This window comes from Meriones unguiculatus, chromosome 3, assembly GCF_030254825.1.
Source record: "Meriones unguiculatus strain TT.TT164.6M chromosome 3, Bangor_MerUng_6.1, whole genome shotgun sequence".
In the NCBI taxonomy this organism is placed as follows: domain Eukaryota; kingdom Metazoa; phylum Chordata; class Mammalia; order Rodentia; family Muridae; genus Meriones; species Meriones unguiculatus.
Window position 1 is genome coordinate 11,523,648 of NC_083351.1, and position 17,033 is coordinate 11,540,680.

At 50.0% G+C, this 17,033-nt stretch overlaps 1 protein-coding gene and 1 pseudogene across 2 annotated transcripts in view; both read left to right on the top strand.

Moving 5' to 3' along the window:
- Positions 1-5,142: 5,142 nt before the first annotated feature.
- LOC110545184 (UBX domain-containing protein 2A-like) lies at positions 5,143-5,815 on the top strand (annotated as a pseudogene).
- Positions 5,816-14,294: 8,479 nt separating this feature from the next.
- Arhgef10l (Rho guanine nucleotide exchange factor 10 like) overlaps positions 14,295-17,033 on the top strand; it is a 145,820-nt gene continuing 143,081 nt past the window's right edge. Inside the window, exon 1 of one of the 2 annotated variants that reach the window (XM_021628451.1) lies at positions 14,295-14,444. The gene's annotated coding sequence lies outside the window, so the exon portion shown is untranslated. The remainder of the gene's footprint in view (positions 14,445-17,033) is intronic. The other variant, XM_021628168.1, reaches the window with a different exon arrangement.

The following is a 17,033-nucleotide window of genomic DNA, read 5'->3' on the forward strand; positions in this document are numbered from 1 at the left end:
GCTGGCCTTGAACTTTATGTAGCTAAGGCCGGCCGAAGCTTGGTGTCTGCGTGTCTCTGAATGCTGTAGGTGTTAGAGACAGTTTTCTGGCCATCTCAGGCACAAGTTCCATCTTGCTGGCAGGGTCAAAAATCAGTTCCTATTCCCAGGCCCCAGTACCCAACTCCTATCCTGATTCTTCAGCTGCTTTGTGTTTGTCTGTTAGCCAGTAGAGGATGTGAAGAGGGAAGCTGCCATTATCTGCTATCTAAACTGAGGCACGGAGGTTGTAAATGTGTTGCCTGTCTTAGCTTAAAGTTTGCCCAATCCTTGGTTCCCCTATCGTTCTAAAATCCAGGCCAAGGTCCAAGAGAGTGACCGCAGAGAGCTGAGTCTAGAGACTTGAAACCAGGTGACCTGGAAAGGCCCAGTCACCCACATTTACTTCCTTGCCCAACCCCTTGTGTCAAAATATGATTGGTCAATGCAGTAGCCCACCCCGCTCCTGTTCCCATCCTTTGAAAATGTCATACAGTCTCCCTTCCAGGATGCTGTTCAGAGCCCAAACTGGCCGCCTCCCTTCGTGCGCAGAAAGTAAAGCTTGCATTTTAAGCTTCTGTCTCTGAAGTGAGTTTTCTCAGCTTCCACCCAGAACCCAACAGTAGGTAGGAAACATCAGCAGATCCTGAACCACTAGACCTCTGGTCTCCATCTTGAAAGTGCTGGGACTGAATGGGTGTGTCCTCCCACTCTTGCCCATATCTCCATTCTGTGAGCTGACTGGGTTTGTTCCATCCGGTAGAGAATTCCTCCCTTCCTCCCTCCCTCCCTCCCTCCCTCCCTCCCTCCCTCCCTCCCTCCCTCCCTTCCTCCTTCTTTACCTCCCTCCCTCCCTTCCCCCCCCCCCCATTTCTTCTGACTTGCTATGTAGCCCCGGCTGTCCTGGAACTCAACTCACTCTGTTGACACCAGGCTGGCCTGAAAATCACCGGCCTCTGCCTCCCCGTTGCTAGGGAGGTAAAACACTCAGAGGCATAGAACAAAAATAAGTACATGGTTTTTGTTGTTGTTTGTTTTTGTTTTGTTGGTTTTTTTTTTTTTTAAGACAGGGTTTCTCTGTGAGAAAATAAAGTAAAAATAAGTAAATCTTTAAAAAGAAACAATTGAAGCCGGGTGGTGTGGGCTCATGCTCTTAATCCCAGCACTCCCACTCAGGAGGCAGGGGCAGGCAGATCTCTGAGTTTGGGGCCAGCCTGGTCTACAGAGTGAATTCTAGGACAGCTGTGCCAATTTTAACAACTGTGATGTTTCAGCACAGAGAAATCTGTCTCAAAAAACAAAACACCAGGGGCTGGAGAGATGGCTCAGCGGTTAAAGGCTCTTTCAGAGGACCCAGGTTCAAATTTCAGTTTCTGACATGGCAGCTCACAACTGTTTATAACTCCAAGATCTGACACCCTCACTCAGACATACATGTAAGCTTTAAAACACCAATGAACATAAAATAAGGGTAAAACAAAGTAAAAAAAAAAATAAATTAAAAATTCTTTAGGAAACAAAACAACAAAAGGGAGCAAAGTTGAAATGTTATTTTCTAACTGAGGCGTGGTCTCACTGTGTGGCTCTGGCTGTTCTGGGGCTCGCTGTACAGACCAAGCTGACCCTGAACTTTTCAGCCTCTGCGTGCTGTCTAGTTTTGCATCGATCTGACACAAGCTGGAGTCATCAGGGAGGAGGGAGACTCACTTGAGAAAATGCCTCTGTAAGATTGTAGGCAAGCCTGTATGGCATTTCCTTAATTAGTGATGGGGGAGGGGTAATTTTTTTTGGTATACTGTGTAAAGGTTGTCTTCTATATTCAGTTGTTGATGGCTAAACCGGCCGAGAGCTGAATGCCGTCCAGATTTTGCTATTTTTATTCATCATTATTATTAAGTTTTTCAAGACAGGGCTTTTCTGTGTAGCCTTGGCTGTCCTGGTATTGGGTTTAAAGGTGTGGGGCCACCCCCCCACCCCCACTTGTATGCATTGCTTTGGTGGTGGTGTTTTATCCTGGCAACAGAGAAGTAACCAAGACAGAGCAAGACACCCACCACAGCTGTACACACATGTGTGACACACACACACACACACACACACACACACACACACACACACACACACTCCAAACTGCAAAATAAGACCAAGACCATACATGCAGCTTCAGATCCCTTGATGGCCATGCTCCTGCCTCTGAATGGAAAGAAATGGTTACTCATGGATTCTCCAGAGGGATGGTTAGGGCGTTGTCCCAATATACAGACAGTGAAACTGAGACCCCGGGAAGTTGGTTGGCTCCTTTAAGAGCCATCTATCCCTGAAAGGTCAGTGGGCCAGGGGCTGAGGTTGACCCTGGGAAGAAGGGCCCAGGGCTGCTCTCACTCTGCGGGCTGTGGTGCAGCCTGAGCGCAGTGCTCTGTGCAAACTCCAGGGGGCACCACACACCAACAGGAACCTCATGTGAACCCTGCTCCCAGGAGGCCAGCTCCAGGTATCCAGGGAGACACATGCTTCTGGTATTGACCGAATTCCTGTGCCCTACTCCAGCTCACTTTCTGTCCACGCAATGGGCTGCGTGTCTCCACCTGTTGATGCTGTGAATAAAATTCCTTCGTTGTCCTGCTGTCGGCAGAGGACACCGATGGATGCAGTAGGTGTCTGCTGAATGCATTAGGGCTATTGCAAGTAGCCTCGGATGGAGCCTTTCAGTGGCTCACTCATCCTTAAAGGCTGGGGCTGGAGATTGAAGGGAACCTCCCACCCAGCACAGTGCTGTGGGTCATGTGTCTATGTGCCATGGGTGTGCTCGGTACCCTGTAGAGGCCAGAAGAGGCTTAGAATGTCCTCCTGTGGGGTTACAGATGGTAACAGTGCTGAGATTTGAACCCAGGTCCTCTGGATCAGACGCCAGTGTTCTTAGCTGCTGAGCCGTCTCTCCAGCCTATCCTTCACATTTTTTTTTTTTTTTTTAAACAGGGTCTCACATAACCCAGGTCGGCCTTAAACTTTCTATGTGGCTAGAATAGTCTTGAACCCCTGACACTCCTGCCTCCACTTTCTGGGTTCTGGGATCACAGACACATCTGTTCCCAGTTTATGCAGTGCTGGGGCTCAAACCCAGGTCTCCACACATTCTTGGCAAGCCCTCCACAGACCACGTTTCATCTCTAGCCCCGTTTACTTATTTCGTGCTGAGCCACCCAAAGCTTCACGGTCCAAGACAAATGATTTCATTATGCTGCTTTCACAAGGTATGGCGGGAGCAGCTTGCGTCTGCTCTATGGTGTCTGGGGCTTCAGAGGGGATAATTAAGGCTGGGGCCTCAGTAGCGGGCGCTGGAACCATCCAGAAGCGTCGTCCTTGAGGATTTGTGGGAGTGTGTGAGCACCACAGGTGGCCAGCGTCAGCCGCTGAGCATGGAAGCCGGGGTGAGGCGTGTGGGACCCCAGGGGTCTGAGTGAGCCTTGCCCACCCTGGGTTTTTCTGTCCAGTCTTCTGTTTGCAGCCGGCAGCCTCCTACCTTTGAACTGTGCTCCTGGTGACCAGCAGGGGGCAGTAAACACATGGAGGAGGAAGCCCTTTGACCTTGAGGGGCCTACAGCCTCATCCACCCAGGACTCAGACCCCTTCCTCAGAAACACACAACAAGCTAACGATGGCACTACCTGCCTTTTCACGGCTGTGTTTGTAAGACCCATGGGGAAGCCCAGAGCTGGCTTTGTAACTGCGCAGACTGTGGCTCGGATCTTTGGCCTTTGACCTTTGGGTTTTCCAGAAATATGATTTCCAAAGGTAGCAGGATGACAGGCCTGAGCTGCCAGGCCTGGCTCAGATATATCTCATTGTGAGGGTCACCACTCAGCTCTGGGCTTCAGTATTTGTACCTGGGTGCCACACACTGGAGGGTTATGTTAGGAATAGACTTCCTGAAGAGCCTAGGAGGTGGGCAACCACAGCTTCCTGCTTGGAAGCGCTGGTCCCCAAGCCCAGGGAGCTAGGCTCTCCGTACTCCTCCCATGATCCCGTGGAGCCTGGCTCAGGAGTCAATGGTCTCCTGCGGAACTGGGGAGCCAGTTGAAGATGGCTGAGCCCACGCCATCCTGCTCCTGGACACAGTCCCAGAAAGTCCCCCTTCCGCTATGTCCATCGAGGCTACAAAAGGGGGGCTGAGGGCAGTTTGAAAAGGCTGGTACACATGGGCATAGAGTGGACCCAGCTGGTGGGGGGTACTTTGCCCTGGGGCCTCTCTGAGGTGCAGTGCAGTTCCGTGCTGGGTTGTGGGAGGCCCTGGGGGCCAGGGAAGAGGCTGAGGATCCAGGTCAGCAGCCCGTCCTGGGAAGTGAATGAGGACCTCTACCCCAACTCCCTCTATAGCCCACGAAACGTTCCCAATGACCCTTTCCCACCTTCTTCCTTCACTGCTCACCCTTTGCTCACTCCCCCCTTTCCTCCTTGCCTTCCAGGAATGGCTCCTCTGGTTCACCCCCACCCCTATGTCCCTTCCTGGCCCATGCCAGTTCTGGGGGAGCATCAGATGTCCTTAGCTTGTGACACTTGTCTGCAGAGCTGAGGGTGGCTTGCTGGCTGTCTCAACAGCAATGGTTAGCTAATCCTGGTGATGGGGTTGGAAGGTGGCTCAGTGAATGAGAGCGTTGGCTGCTCTTCCGGAAGACCTGGGTTGGATTCCGGGCACCCACAAGATGGCTCACGGATGTCTCCAGTTCTAGGGATCTGACTTCTTCCAGCCTCCACAGGCTGGTACATGCGTGATACAGATACATACTTTCGAGTGCATGCACACATACACATTAAAAAAAAAAAAGGCCAATCATGGTGGTGCAGACCATGGTGATCTCAGCACCCAGGAGGCTGAGGCAGATGTATTGACTGCCATGACTTTGAGGCTAGCCTGGGACACAGAGTGAGACCTTGTCTTAAAAACCCATAAGTAGGCGCCGAGCGGTCCCTGGGGCGCGCCGGGCGGACTGAAGGAGGCGGGCCAGGCTTTAGGCGGCGGCGGCGGCGGGGCCGCTGGTTCCCGGAGGATTTCCTGACGCTCCCAGGCTGAGGGGCTTCGGCCGGCTTCGGCGGCGCTTGCCGGCCCTAGGGGACGGACAACGGGGCCGCGCCCTGAGTAGCAGAAAGAGAATGAAAGAAGTAGATAATCTTGACAGTATAAAAGAAGAATGGGTTTGTGAAACAGGACCTCCTGACAGTCAGCCCCTCAATGATAATCAACCAAAGGACTGTGACTGTATTGTGGACAGCCTTTTTGAGGAAGCAGAGAAGGTGGTGCCAAAAGTTTGTCCCCTGCAGAACAGAAGAAACAGGTAGATGTAAACATAAAATTGTGGAAAATGGATTCACTGTCAATGATGATTTTAGAAGTTACTCTGATGGTGCAAGTCAGCAGTTTCTGAACTCCATCAAAAAGGGGGAATTACCTTCAGAATTACAAGGAGTTTTTGATAAAGAGGAGGTGGATGTTAAAGTTGAAGATAAAAAAAGTGAAATATGTATGTCTACAAAGCCTGTGTTCCAGCCCTTCTCAGGACAGGGCCACAGACTAGGAAGTGCTACACCAAAAATCGTTTCTAAAGCAAGGAGTATCGAGGTTGACAATAAAAGCCCTTTGTCTGCCGTTTCACTGAACAACTTGGAACCCATTACCAGGATCCAGATCTGGTTAGCCAACGGGAAAGGACTGTCCAAAGATTTAATGTTTCTCGTGGGTCAGTCCTTTGTTTTCTACTTGTCTGATTTGTTTTCCAATTTTAAATTTAGTTTCTTCTGTTAAATTTGGACAACACTGATTTTTGAGAACCAATGAAGTTATCTAAATATACGATGTCAATGCAACATAGGATTCTCAGATTCAACTGTTTATAGTCTAGGGTATGTTTTGCTTTGTTTTGGTATCATGTTTTGAGTGTTTATTGGGCTTCTATACTGTAGCTCTTCTTCCTCTCTCTGACACTCTGTTTTGTTGTTGTTGCTGGGTACCTCATATGCGTTAGGCATATATGCCCTGCAGTGAGCTACAGCCCCAGCCCAATTTTTTTTGTCTACTGTATTCTACCATATATAAATGTTTATTCATTCTGTTTTTATTGGCAGCAATCTGTTTATTTATGCAGATGTGTTAGTTTTCCTGTACCATCACAAAAATCCCAAGAAACATGATAACTGAGTTTTAAAAAGTTATAGAACAGAGCAGGTGGAGGTGCAGGCCTTTAATGCCATGACTTGGGGGGCAGATACAGTGGGTCTCTATGAGTTAAGGCAGCCTGGTTTACATAGTGAGATCTAGGCCAGCCAAGGCCACACAGTGAGATCCTGTCTCAGAATAGAAAAAAAAAAGTTGTAGAACAATTCACTATAATCCTATTCATATTGTTAGAAAAAGCACAACTCTTGTTTCTCCTGTGTTTCTTGGTATGGCTTTGTGGATCTCAGCTGGGCTCATTTTCAGGTCCTCTGAGGGAGCTCTGTAGGTCACTAACTCTAAATCTGCTCCTTCTGTCTCCCATTTTCTTTCTTTTTTTTTTTTTTTTTAAGATTTATTCATTGTTTATACAACATTCTGTCTGCATGCCAGAAGAGGACACAAGACCTCACTATAGATGGTTGTGAGCCACCATGTGGTTGCTGAGAATTGAACTCTGGGCCTCTGGAAGAGCAGCCAGTGCTCTTAACAGCTCTCCAGCCCCTCTACTTGTTTTCTTAAGCCAACCGCTGGTTCCTAATCCACTTGCCTTCCTCTACTGCAACCATAACAGATGAAATGGTGGGAGATAAGGTCTGTATTAAGGGTCAGTAGACATTTAGTCAGGTATGGTGGCATACCCTTGTAATCCCAGCACTTGAGAGTTAGAAGCAGAAATATTGCGTCAAATTCATGGCCAATCTAATCTGCTCGGTGAGTCAATCAGGGCTACATAGCAAGATTTGTCTCAGAAAAAAAAAAAAAAAAAAAAAGTAAGACCTTTAAAACCTAGACTATAAAAATTACTGCCAGGCAAATTCAGCCAAATGAATGATTTTTTTTATTCATATATGTTATAAATCTGGCAATAAAGTCTTAGATGATATTCTCAGGAGAATAAACAAATTGCCTGTCCATTGGTTTTTTAGAGTAATATTCTACCACTGGACTATCCTGTTTTTACTTTGTGTTAACTTTGGGACAGTTCTCACCAAGTTACCAGTCAGGCTTTGAACGTCAATCCTCCTGCCTCAGCCTCCCCAGAAACTGGAATTACAAAGCTGTGTCACCAGACTCAGCTTAGATTTACATTTATTTACTTATTTTTTCTCATCTTGTGTTTGCTTGTTCCTTTTGTTTTTGAGCTAGGATCTATGTGTCATAGAGCCAGGAAGATGAGAAGTTCAAAGACATTCTCAGCTACATTGCACATTTGAGACCAGCCTGGGCTACATGAAATTATGTTTTGAAAAAAAAAATAGATTTTTGGATCAGGTTGGAGATGTGTTTCAATGCTTACACAAAACCTTGGCTTTAATCTCCATCATTGAAAAAAGTACAAAAAGGTTTACATCACTAACACAGCTAGTGCATGAAGAAAATAAACTTCGGTGATGGAACCAGACGTGACTGGGGTCTGAGTCTCAACAGTGCTCAGATCTTATCTCCTTGGTTGCTTATGTTGTGTACTTTGTGGAAGTACTTGAGTGATTTGAATAATGCTCGCAAAATTAAGTCTAAAAGGACTCTGCTTCAATAAATAAAAACAGAAATTCCAAATGGCAAGAAAATATTTTGGGAGAGGGAGGGTGGGATTGGGAGGAGACGAGGGAGGGAGCCACAGGCAGGATACAAATTGAATAAATTGTGATAGATGATAATAATAAAAAATGTTTTTGAAAACAAACAAACAAACAAACAAACAAACACATAAGTAGAGGCCGGGCATGGTGATGCTCGCCTTGAATCCCAGCACTTGGAGGCAGAGGCAAGCAAATTTCTATGAGTTTAAGCCTACGTAACAAGACTCTGTCTCAAAAATGAAAACAAGCCAGGTGGCGGTGGCACACACCTTTAATCCCAGCACTGGGGGAGGGGGCAGAGGCAGGCAGATCTCTCTGAGTTTGAGGCCAGCCTGGTCTACAGAGTGAGTTCCAGGATAGTCAGGGCTACACAGAGAATCCCTGTCTCGAAAAACCAAAACCAACCAACTAAACAGAACCCCCCAAACAAACAAACAAACAAGAAAACCCTACATAAATAAGTAGACAAATGGGTTGAACATGTGGCATTGGTTGTTACAATGCTCGCCTGACCGGCATGAAGACGGGGTTCGAGCCCCAGCATCAAATAAAACCGGTGTGATGATAGAGGCCTGGAACCCTAGCACTCAAGAGCTGGGTGCAGCAGCATCAGGCTTTCAAGATCATTTTGAGGATAGCCTGGGCTACATAAGACTTTGAGGATGGCCTGGGCTACATAAGACCCTGTTTCAAACAATAACTATGGCTCCCCAGAAGCTTTAAATCTAATTGCTTTTTTCTGTGGCAACATTCACAGGCAACATGCACCTCTCTGAACCTCAGTTTTTTCCTTAGCCTGTAGAGTGGGCACTATAATGCAATAGTAACCATGGGGGGTAAATCTTGGTAAAGTGAGAAGAGACAGAGAAGCACTGAAAATGCCTCTGTCCTTGGAGCACTAAGGAGTAAGGCTTCCCTCCTTCTGTCCCACCTAGACCCTTAGGGCCTTGCCCCCGCCCCAACTCCAGAAGATCCAGTGTAGGTGGGACATTTGGGGTTCTAGAGCTTCGTCTTTCTTACAGTGTTTTCTGCAAAACAGTATCGACTGTAGGACCTGTCCACATGCAAGGCAAGTGCTCTCCTGTTGAGCCTCATGCTGGGCCCAGGCTCCCATATAGCCCAGGCTAGCCTTCAATTCCTGATCCCCCTCTTTCCAACCCCCACCTCATAAGTGCCAGGGTTGGAGTCATGTGCTACCATGTGCCACCAGGCTTTTTTTTTTTAAGACATTATCTCTCTAGGCAGCCCACGTTTGCCCAAGTGGGGTGAGAGGCATGCTACTATCCCATCCCCTTAAGTGCAAGGTTTTTGTGGTTTGATAGACTAAAAAAGGAACAGAGGCCACTCCCACTGCTCCCACATGGTGACCCTCCACACCTGCGTGCTTCCTGTGGCTGAGCTCATTCACTTTGCACTATGGTCTCTTCACCCCCGTTTTACAGCCTTGCATAGAGAAGGTCAGCGGGTCAAGTGGCTTGTCCAGGGTCATGAACCTTGCAAAGAAGCTGGACCCAAACTTGGTTTGTTTGATATCTCCCAGTGATAATTACAGGCTTGTCCTGGGGCCCTGGCTGCAGGTCTGGTTATGTCTCCATGCAGGCCTAGGAGCTCCTTAGGTCAAGCAGTGCGGGAAGGAGGGCTCAGTGGCAGTCCCCTCCCCTGGGCAAAGCCCCCATCTGAGCAGGAGGGTGGGAGATGCTGTGGGCCAGCCCAACAGCTTGTCTTACAGCTGATGGTAGCACATGGTGTCTGTTTCCAAGACACCAGGACAGGCTGCCTCAGAAAGGGCCTCTGGCCTCAGCCTTGTTTGCAAAAGCTGAGGCGGGTGATGAGGTGGAGGTGCAGACCACCTCCCATTGTGTCTCATGACCATGACTCTTTACCACTTCAAGACTGCAGGCAGATGGCTTAGGAGATAGGGGACAATGGGAGACTCCTCGCTTGCTGGGCAGTCTGCCCTCGGGAGCCTCAGTCTCCCCTCCCTGTCAGTGATCAAGGACTTAGAGTCAAACACCAGCTCTCCCTTTCCATAGCTCTGTGATTTTTGACAGTTAACGTGACTTCTCCAGGCCTTGATTTCTGACAGTTAATGTGACTTTTCTGAGCCTTGATTTCCCCATCTTCCAAACTGCCCATTGGGCTGTTTAGGAACCTGACTGGAACAGCTTGATAAGGAGTATTCTGCCCGGTTCCTGGATGGGCACGCTGTCTCGGACAGTCATGTTCCTCCAGAAACCTGGAGTGTGGGCAGGGCAGTTGTCCTGGCTACGCAGCAGGGTGGCCAGTAAACCTTCCTCTGCGTTAGTTCTCGTGCTATAGTGATGTCCTTCCGGTGGGAATGCTGATACATCCTGAGCTCTGCCTTGGAAGAGTCTCCCAAGCCTGGCACCTTCCCTCTCTGAGGCTGGGTGGAGAATGAGTGAGGGGTCTTGGGGACTCCAGACTGTTGACTTTGTTTTGAACAGGATGATGAGGAAAATGGAGATGAGCCAGTGAAACGGCATGGCAAAAGATGCTTGCTGCTTAGGCTGCCCTCAATAGCTGGGACCCAGCCTGTGGAAAGAGAGCTCCAACTCCCTTCCTCGGAGGCACTTACTACAGCTGAGGGTTGCACACCTGTGGAGGCTGGAAGCAGAGACTGGTTTCGATCGCCAATGGAGCCCAGGATGATCTCATGGTGCAGAGCCATCTCCCTGCAGTGCTGACCAGTCCTAGGCCACCGGCCTCAGCGGCTCTAGGTAGAGGCGTCCAGATTCCCACAGCACCGGCCACCTGCGGCTCCATCCTGTTCTCAAATGACAGATTCAGTATGGTCACCCGTCCTACCTGCCTACCGGTTGTATTGTGGGGGCTGGGCGTGGGGATGGCTGGGGCTCAGCAACAAGGAACGGAAGTCAAGTGCATGGGATACTCAGACACCGTTTCTGTAGCCTTGCTTGGCGGGAAGTGAGCTTGCTCCTGCTTGCAGGTACCGAGCAGAAGGTTTGATGCGGTGTGTGGGACACAGTGCCTCTGCAGACCTGACCAGTCTGGAAGGTGCTTGTCAGGTTTTTTTGTCAGTTTGGCACAAGGGAGGGTCATCTGGGAAGAGGGACCCTCAACTGAGAAAATGCCCCCATCAAACTGGCCTGTAGCCATGTCTGTCAGGTATGTTCATGATTAATGATTGCCATGGAAGAGCCCAGGCCCCCGGGTGGTGAAGGGCAGTGAAACGCCTCGGCGGGTGGTTCTGGGGTGTATAAAAAAGGCAAACAGAGCAGGCCATGGAGAGCCAGCTAGGAAGCAGCAGCCCTCCATGGCTTCTGCTCCAGTCCCTGCCTTGACTTCCCTCCCTGACGGACTGTAAGCTGTAAGCTGACATCAACTTTTTTCCCCAGGTTGCTTTTGATCACAATGTTTTATCCAAGCAATTTCTGAGGCAAAAATGATGTCTTGGGATCAGGAGTTTAAGACTAGCTTGGAAAACATGGTGAGGTCCTGCCTGTTGGGAAGGAATGAAGGGGGTGGGGTGAAGAAAAGAGAGAAGAAAGAAAGGAAAGATGAAAGAATAGACTTAATGCTATTTTTTCCTCAAAAATGTGTATTTTCTGTTTTGTTTTTTGAGATAGGGTTTCTCTGTGGAGCCTTGGCTGTCCTGGACTCGCTTTGTAGACCAGGCTGGCCTGGAACTCACAGCGATCTGCCTGCCTCTGCCTCCCTGAGAAAAACATATTTCTTAAGAAGCTTCTTCTCACCCAATAAGCAGGTCATCTGGGCTCAGGGCTGAGCTGAGGTAAGGAAGGGCAAGGTAGGAGATTCTAGAAGCCCCTTCACCCACCCCGGAATAGGGGCTGGTTATGCTTTCCAAAGGCCAACCCCGGCCCCTTCCAATTTTGCATCTAGCCGGTAGAAGACCAGGTTAGCCCTTTCAGGCAGTGGGACTGGAGGGCCAGTGGCCTCAGGGGCGGGCGTGGCTGGAGAAAAGGGTGCAGCTTCCCACCGGCCAGCTTCCTCCCAGGGCTGTGGAGAAGGCAGCTCTTCTTGAGGGGGCTGGACCAGGGCCCAGGAGCCATCCTCCCACGCTGGCTCCTGTAGGGGGAGTGAGTGCCTCCTGTCTTGGGCACACTTCAGGCCCCGGTGCCAATGAGAAGGACAGCTCTGATGGGAGTGTGCCCGCCGGCACGTGCTGGGCACTGTGCACACAGCATCTTACTCACATCAGTGACACTCCTCTTGTTTCCACTTCAGAGGTTAAATCCAGACAACGTGACTCATCGGAGATTCTCAGCCTCCTGGGAGCGAATCCAGTGAGGCAGGCTCAAGGTGCCTCTCCTCACAGGGACCTTCTGAGCCCAGCCAGGACTTGCCTGCTGGGTAACTGGTGCAGCAGGAGGCTTTGGACTCACCCAGCCAAATCCAAGTTTTGTTGTTGTTTCTAGACAAGGGCTCTGGTAGCCCAGGTTGACCTCAAACTTGCTATGCTTCTGAGGATGGTCTAGAACTCCTAGTACTCTTGCCTCATGAGTGCTGGGGTTACAGGACTGCACCCCTGCACCTGACTCAAATGTACTTATTTAACGTTAATTATTATTAGTTTTTTGTTTGTTTGTTTGGTTTTGTTTGTTTGTTTTTTGAGATGGGGTTTACTATGTAGCTCAATTTAGCCTTGACTTTGTTTCGATATTCCTGCCTCTGCCTCTAGTGCTCAGATTAAAGGTGTGCAACACCATGACCATTGCCAGATAGGGTTTTTGTTGTTGTTGGTTTTGTTTTTGTTTTGTTTTCTGTATAGTTTTTGTTGGCTGTCCTGGACTGGTTTTGTAGACCAGGCTGGCCTTGAACTCACAGAGATCCACCTGCCTCTGCCTCCCTGAGTGCTGGGATCACAAGTGTGTGCACCACCAGGCCAGGCTTCCAGATAGTTTATAGTTTTTAAACTCAAAACATCTATCCGTTGTGAGACTTTGGGCAAGTTACCTTCTGAGGAACCTCGGTTTCCCTCTCGGCATCAGAAGGGAGAACCTATGTTGTAAGGTGTGAATGAAATTGTCCTTGGAGAGGGTTTCTGTATGTGAAACATATGGAGCCCATAACCCAGAGAGTAACCATCATCACCACCATCATCATTATCACCACCACCACCATTATCATTACCATCAACTACTACCACCATCATCACCATCAACACCATCACCACCACCACTACCATCAGTATCATCAAAGTCACCATTGGCAGGCTTTCTTCCTAAATGGCCACTGGGGGCCATTTTCTGTGTCAGGGCCCAGCCAGGCTGCTGTGTCCACAAAACAACCAGAAAGAATGGAGGAGCAACTGTATATATATATATATATATATTTTTTTTTTTTTAATTTTGCAATTTTAATTTTCATTTTAGTGACACTGTCTCCATTCGTGGAACTCACCATGCAGCCCGAGGCTGGCCTCTGACTCTCAGAGAGCCTCCTGCCTCTGTGTCCCCGTGCTGGGATTACGGGTGTGCAGGACCGTATTCAGCTAAGGGCGTATTTGATTTATGCAAGAAAGGACAGGCCACATTTAGCCCTCGGATTGCACTTGTCTGTCTTTGATCTAATACCTCAAGGCTTTGGAGTTCCGATGGAATGCGCAGAACTGCTTTGCTGTGAAATGTGAGCGTGGTTGCACACACTGCCACTTATCTGTGTGGATTTGATGCTCGGAGAAGGGGGGTGGGGTGGGGGGTGGCGGCGGGGCTGCCTTTGTGTCTCCGGCTAGGCTTCTCTGAGGCTCAAGGATTAGGCAGAGCGCTTGTGATTAAGTGGATTTCCTGTGTTCTTGACCAGTGAGGCGTTGGTCAAATTTGTGCTAACACTGACAGATAGAAAGGTAATAACGCTACCTATCCCGCAGTGCCAAAGACGTGGCCTGTGATCTGAGCTGCTGCCAGTGAGCCAGAAGCCTGTGGTGGTGGCCCTGTTCCTTACACAGTCTTATTTCATCTGCTGGACAGCCCTATCACACAGAAGCTACTTTTATTATTACACTTGCAGTTTTTGAACAAGCAGGTAACAGGCTCAGAGAGGTCAGACAGCTTGCTGGAGGTCACACAGCAAGCTGGGGGGAATCTTTCCGGCTCAGTGTATTCCTGTTCCTTCCCATCTTCCCTGGTTAAAGGGTCTGGATCATGTAAGGCTCTGCCCATTCTGGGGCCTTGTCTTGAGCCCCGTGCTACCAGTGGGCAGCAGCCAGGGTTTACCCCTGCCCTCAGCACTCCTTGTCACCTCATCTTTGCTTATCACGTCCCTTCCTCTACCCTGGTTAACTTCCTGGGCCTCCTGGGCTGGGCTGAAGGATGTGCCCACCCTGGCTGGGCCTGACTCAGCCTACCCCTTCCTTGTGGCTGTGGCCAGGGCCCCTGTCCTGTCCTCTGGTTTCCCTCCCTCTGCCCGCCTCATGGCCTACGCACCTGCCCAGCAGGTCTGGCTGGAAAGTGAGTCATATACCTGAGCTGTCTGCAAGCCCAGCCAGGCCTGGCGCAGGAGTCCGCGTGTATCAGACCTGAGGCTCCAGCTTGCTCCGCCAGCAGCTTCCCCTCTAGACGCTCCCCCCTGGTGGCACCTGTCCTAGTCACTTGCATCTTCTCCCGTGAGGACCACGGTAGAACTGTGACATAATCCAGGTCAGTCGCTCTCTGCAGGGTTGGTGCGGGTTCTGTGGCTGTGATGGAGGTGCCAAGGGTCCCCTTGGGCTCTGGGGTGCCTACCTCTCTCCCAGAAGGCAGGGAGGCTTGGAGGTGCCCAGGGTCTCAGAGAGGACCTTATTGAGACTTCTGCGGTGGTGACCCTGAGTCCTGGCTAGCTGGGCAAGATGAGGGTGATGTGGGAGGAAGAATATGGAGGGAGCTCTGAGCACAGGTGTGTGGGAGGAATTCTTCTACCCCGTTTTTGGGATTATGGAGTCTGAGAAGGGTGGCTGTGCTTCAGAACACCTGCTCAACCTCGCATCATTGTAGCTGGGAAATTGAGGCTCTGAACCGTCAGAGAAAGCGGAGGTTGCCCAGGTGATGGGTGGCACAGTGGTTGGACAATAGCATCCCCCCTTCCCCCCCACCAAACATACCCCCCTGGTGGCCTCTGCTGGTCCTGTCCCATCCCGTTTCCCGTGACTTTGCATCCGGAAGGAGGGACTGCAGCTTATACAGTCTCCTTGGCAGGGGTTTTACCAGCTTGGGGGTGGATGGCGTTTTAAAGGTCACCAGGCAGTCTTGCCCTGAGTCCCTGATGGGTGGCTGTTTAGCCACAGCTTGAATACTTCTGGTGATAGACAGCTCAGTGCTTTCAGAGGAGTCTTTTTCATTGTTTGGTCAAAGTCTGGCCAATGATAACATACTGAAGTCACTGGGCCTTGCTTCGTGTTTTCATTTGGCTAACACAGTGTGGTGTTTGAATGGCACGTTTAATCTTCCAACATCTCCACTGAGTATTCTGATCAGAGGCCCAGAGAGGCGAAGTAACTTCCTGAAGCTCTCATAGATCAAGAAAAGGGGAGCAGGGGTGTAAGGAGGGGGAAGGGTGGGTGTGGCAGAGGACAAGGGGGGGCCTAGGTCCCAAGTTTGCCTCTTTTTTTCCCCCCAATATTGCTATCTCCCATCTCATCTTGCTTTTCTGTAGAGGGACTCAGGTGATCAATAAGGCAGTGTCTGACCCAAGGTACCTCACAGTTTACAAAGCCCTAGGGCATGCACCACAGCCTGGTTAGCTGGACAGGGTGGGAACAACCACCCCCATGATGACTGTCCCCGTAGTTATGGGACAAAAGCATGGAGAGGTATCCCGCCCGAGGCCACATAGCAGTGAGACAGCATGGAGTCAGGGTCTCTCCCTTGCCTGGCTGCCTCCTCATCTTTGTAGCTTTTGGCCTGGAGGACCCCAGAGCGCCTGGAAGAAATGTCAGAGGTGGGGTAGCCTCTCATACTGAGGCCCAGCTTGTGGCTACCACCCGCTTGCCTCTGTCCCCCAAGAGCTGAGGACTTTGGGGCTTTGAGAGGGTGGCCCTTTCATATCCTTATCATCAAGAAGAGAGCAGTCCCCACTCAGTTTGGAAGGCAGTCACGGGAAGGAGATCACAAGAGGAACCCACTGTTCCCACACCGGTAGCAGCAGCGCTACACTGGCAACAGTGGCATCCACTGCTTTGTGGCCACAAATCTCTTCCTGGGTGCCGCCATGTGCAGAGCACAAGCCACACAGAGCTCTCCTGATGGCCCCATTTCACAGAGGCTCCAACCAGTCATGACTGGGGCTATTTTAAAAGGCTGGGATGAGGCCAGGCGGCAGTGCACACCTTTAATCCCAGCACTCAGAGGCAGAGGCAGGCGGATCTCAGAGTTCTAGGCCAGCCTGGTCCACAGAGTGAGTTCCAGGACAGCCAAGGCTACACAGAGAAACCCTGTCTCAAATAAAAAAAAACAAAAACAAAAAACCAAAAACCAAACCCTCAAAAGTGCTGGTATGTGATGACTCATACCTATAATCTCAGTACTGGGGAGGCTAAGGCAGGAGGATTGCTATGAGTTCAAGACCATCCTGAACTGCAATGTGAGACCCTGTCTCCACTCCACTCCCTCCTCCCTCAAGACAATACAACCTGACAAAGATCAAACCTCCACATAATACCTCGAACCTCTTAAGCATTTTTCATTACATTTCTTTTTACTTAGTGTGTGTGTGTGTGTGTGTGTGTGCGTGCGCGCGCGCGCGCGTGCGTGTGTGTAGGGGGATGACAAACATGCTACGGCACACGTGTGGAGGGAAGTACCCTCATCCGCTGAGCCATCTCATGAGCTGAACTGTGAGATTCTTGATGCCGCTCCTTTGTGACCCAGGAACACAGACTGTTGGGGAAACAGAAACTGAACTCAGTCAAGGTTACAGGGCCCAGCAGGCAGGGACAAGAGTATGAAGCAGGTCTGTGCATTCCCCTGAAGTGGGTGCCACTCCTGGAATGAAAGTTCTCAGGGGAGTAGAGGGGTCCCAGGGTCTCAGTTGCTGAGCAGGAAGCAGGTTTGGAGAGCTTGGATGGCTCAGTAAAGTAAAGGCACTTGCCATAAAAGCTGACAAAAATTGAAAACAAGAAATAAAAGTAAAAAGGGCAGTTTTGGAGACTCAGGAGTTTCTGAAAGCCAGACCCCAGGGAGCAAGTCTCAGATGCTGAAAAGAAGGATCTGAGCAGCCACAGTGACGGCCTTGTGCTCCCTTGAGTCCTCAGC